Source organism: Phyllostomus hastatus, unplaced genomic scaffold (genome assembly GCF_019186645.2).
Source record: "Phyllostomus hastatus isolate PE091 unplaced genomic scaffold, TTU_PhHast_1.1 phas_scaffold_397, whole genome shotgun sequence".
NCBI lineage: Eukaryota > Metazoa > Chordata > Mammalia > Chiroptera > Phyllostomidae > Phyllostomus > Phyllostomus hastatus.
In genome coordinates, this window is record NW_025334029.1 from 6,337,762 (window position 1) to 6,342,069 (window position 4,308).

The window sequence follows — 4,308 nt, forward strand, 5'->3', positions numbered from 1 at the left end:
TTGATTGGGACCCTCTGTTTTTTCTGGACTTGTATGGCTTTTTCTTTCATCAAATTAGGGGAGTTTCCATCATTACTTTTTCAAACAGGTTTTCTATTCCTTGCTCCTCTTCTTCACCTTCTGGTATTTCTAGTATATGGATATTATTATGTTACATGTTAGCCTGCAGTTCCTTTAACCCTTCTTTGTTCTTTTTGAGTCTTTTTTCCTTTTCTTGATCATTCTGGGAGTTTCTTTTTTCTACATTGTCCTCCAGCTTGCTGATTCTCTGCTTCATCTAGTCTGCTATTGATTCTTTCTATTGTGTTCTTCAATTCAGAGATTTTATTCTTCATTTCCTCTTGGCCCTTGTTGATTATTTATATGTCCTTTTTTTAGTCTGATATTGTTTGTAGTAAGTTTCTCATAGTTTCCCTGTAGCTTTTGGTAATTCTCAGTGAGCTCACTGAGCTTCCTTATAACCTTTGTTTTGAACTCAATATCTGATTGTTGACTTGCCTCCATTTCATTTAGCACTCTTTTTGGGGATTCATCCTTTCCTTTCAACTGGGGACTGTTTCTTTGTCATTCCATTATTTGTGAGACTACTTTTTTGCTTCTGCTTCTTAAATTGATCTGTTTTGACTTCCTGATTTTGTGGTGTGAACTTCTATGGTAGGCAGCCTATGGGGTTCAGTGGTGCAGTCTCCTTGATCACCTGTACTAGATGCTCTTGGGATACCCTTCATACCATTTATATTGGTTCTCTGTATGTATTTGGATTTTGATTGTTGTTGGATCCTTCTTTGGTGGCTCCTTCCTCCATCTGTTTGACTGAAGGTCACTCTGCCCACCACATCTTTTGTGCTGTTGTGCAGGTGCTGCCAGAAGAAAATCACAAAGCCCAGTAAAAAAAACCCACACCCATAAAAATAAGTCCCCCCAAATCCCACTATCAACATCAAATTAACCAGTAATAATAAGGTATAAAGAGATTAAGACTATTATATTAAACTGATAAGAACAGATACTACACTTGATCTTATCCAAAAGGCTGAGAAATTATGAGATTAAGACTATTATAAAAAGGAGAGTGGATATGAGATGACCTACTGAAAGAGAAATGATTCTGAGATGGTACAGGGAGGTACACTACTAAGAATTGGGCTTTGGAGCAATGCAAAGAAAGTACAAGTTACATCATGAATAAAAAAGGGAATGAAGAATATGTAATGGAGAATGAGAAGGGAAGTGTATAGTGTTGGTTTAAACAGAAATTAAAATAATATAAAATAAAATAAATTGAGAGAGATGAAGAAAAAGGAAGAAATAATAAATTATTAATAAAATCATAGTATCCAAATTGGAAAGAAAGATCCACCACAGTACTATAAACAACAAATGAGCTAAAATTAACCTAGGTGGTATAGGAATAAGAGAGTAAAAGAAACAAAGGCAAGTTTAAGAGTTGTCTAGAGGAATGGGAAGTGGTTTTGAAATGATAGAGGGAAAGGGAATATTAAGAGTGAGGAACAAAAACCAGGCTCAGATAGGGAAAAAATAAAATTTGGGATGTAAGGAAAAAGGAAAAAAGAAAAAAGGAGGATAAATTAAAAGTGCAGGATGAAGGAGAAATAGAAAAGAGACAAAAAAGAAAAAGAAAACAGGCTAAGACAGCCAAATAAAAAATTTGGGCCAAGAAAAAACAGTAGGAGAGAGGACTAGTAAAATTTGATATTTGAAATACAAAATTAGTGAAGCTCTAGAAATAAAATTGAAAAAATAAATTCAACAACAACTACACTACCCACAACAAACTAGCAAAGATTGCTAAAGGTGGAGAGAGAACATGGGTATTTTAAGAGTAGGGGAAAAGGATGTAAGATGACTATTGACAAGAAAATTGGTTTTGTGTGTCTGGACAGGGGAGAAATAGTAAGAGTACATAATGGAAATGTAATGGAAACAAATTGTATCAAGAGAGAAAACAAAATTTGAAATGAAAATAAAACTGTACTTGAACAATTAAACAAACAAACAAAAAAACTAAGCAAACAACTAGAACAGGAACAGAACCACAGAAATGGAGACCACATGGATGGTTATCAACAGGGGAGTGGGAGGGGGAGAGACGGGGAAAAGGCTCAGAGAATAAGTAGCATAGATGGTAGGTGGAAAATAGACAGGGGGAGGGTAAGAATAGTATGGGAAATGTAGAAGCCAAAGAACTTATAAGTATGACACATGGACATGAACTGAAGAGGGGGAATGTGGGTGGGAGGGGGTGTGCAGGGTGGAGGGGAATGAAGGGGGGAAAATGGGACAACTGTAATAGCATAATCAATAAAATATATACATTTTTATTTATTTATTTGGTTATTTATTTATTTATTCTCAGAGAGGGAAGAGAGGGAGAAAGAGAGGGAGAGAAATATCAGTGTGTGGTTGCTGGGGGTCATGGCCTGCAACCCAGGCATGTGCCCTGACTGGGAATCGAACCTGTGATTCTTTGGTCCACAGCCCGCACTCAATCCACTGAACTATGCCAGCCAGGGCCAATAAAATATATTTAAAAAGGAAAATAATGCAAGCAAAAAGGAAGGTAAAGTGGGCTAAGAGGAGGGAGGGGCAAATATGTAAATTGAAATACACTGTTATAAAATTTAGTGACTTAATATGTACAAGCTTTCTGGACAAGCAGTGAATGTTAAAAAGCTATGCAGGAAACAAAATATCACAAATCATGGAGAAGATCACAGTGGGTTTCGTCTCAGTAGCCTCTTGTATTCACACTGTTTATTTTTTCTTTCTGGGTCTACCTCTGGTCATAATCAGATGTTGATCCCATCTGAACTTCAGCAGCCAATTTGAGACTTCCAGGGATCTACTGTCTGTGGCTGTCTCCTTCAATAGTTAATCCGGTCACTTTGCACTCAGCAGTCAGGTTTAAGCACTGTAGGGCAGGGTCTAATCCCTCCTGGGGTGGGGGCTATTGTATCCCCTCAGGCTGCTGCTGCTTGAAGAGGAGTGGTCTGCCTGAGCCGGATGGCTGCTGCCTCATGGAGGTTGGCTCAGTACTGGGATCCTGGTGGCTACTCTCTCAGTTCCCTCCCCAAAGCCTCTGTGCCCAGTATCTCCTCAAACATCTCTAATCCACTCTTCCCTCACTTTGCCAGGGGTCTACTGTCTGTGGCTATCTCCTTCTGTTGTTAATCTAGTCAATCAGTACTCAGCAGTTAGGCTTAAGTACTATAGAGCCTGGGCAGAGTCTCCTGGGGTTGGGGCTGTTGTTTCCCCTCAGGCTGCTGCTGCTGCTGAAAAGGGCATGGTCTGCCTGAGTATGGTGGCTGCTGCCAAATGGGTGATGACTCAGCACAGGGATCCCAGTGTCTACTCTCTCAGTTTTCTCCCCAAGTCTCCTGCTCTCAGTCTCTCCTCTGGCACCACCAGCCCACTCTGCCCCTTTTGCCAGAGCCCAGAGCAAGTGGCTGCAGATGAAAATTTGTGTCTTGGCCCATTAAAGGGCTCTTGTGTCTCCAGCTGCCTGTCTCTACAACTCTGAAGCTTTTCACTGCTGGTTGTTATCTGTATTTTTGGCCTCGGTGCTCTAGGCTGGGGATCACAGCTTAGGATTTAGACCTCATTCTTCTTAGGAGAATCCAACCAGCAGCTTAATTAGCCCTCTAGCACTGTCCCCGTAGGTGACCAGCCAGCCCTCTCAAGTCTCTACCACAATCTTTACTGGACAGGTGATGAAGCTGATTCTTCTGTGTGTCTGAGGTTATAAGGCTTCTCTCTTGCTACTGATCAGTTGTTTGTTCTGGGTGGTTTCTCCACAATTGAGTTGTAATTCCAGATTGGCCCTGCGAGGAGGTTCGTGTGACTTCCATTCACTCCCCCACCAACTTCCTCCCCTCTGTACGTATATAGACTTTACTGTGCATTTGACTTAAAATAAAAGAATAATCCAATTAAGCTACTTCAAACAACAAGTTAATTAATTACATAATGCAGAGGTAGGGTGGGCTTTAGGGATGGTAAACCCAGTGGCTTACTGATGTCATCAGTGGCTTAAGTTCTTTCCTCTCTTCTATACATAGGTTTCATGCCATGCAGCTCCTCTTGGATTGTAGGACAGGTTTAGACATGGTGTTTCTTCCTTTTTTACTTACCTTCATAAGAAGGGAGAACATCACTGGTAAAAATTTTGCCAAAAGAATGCATAGGAACTCTCCTGGAATCACTTAGCCAATTTTTTCTTTCTCATTTCCATTTCTGAGCTAATTAAGTGCAGAGGGGGATGGATTACCTCAGACTAATCAAGTTTCT

At 40.2% G+C, this 4,308-nt stretch overlaps 1 pseudogene; it reads right to left on the reverse strand.

Annotated features, from left to right (window-relative positions):
- Window positions 1–958: 958 nt before the first annotated feature.
- On the reverse strand, window positions 959–1,045 carry LOC123807073 (annotated as a pseudogene).
- Between the last annotated feature and the right edge of the window lie 3,263 nt (window positions 1,046–4,308).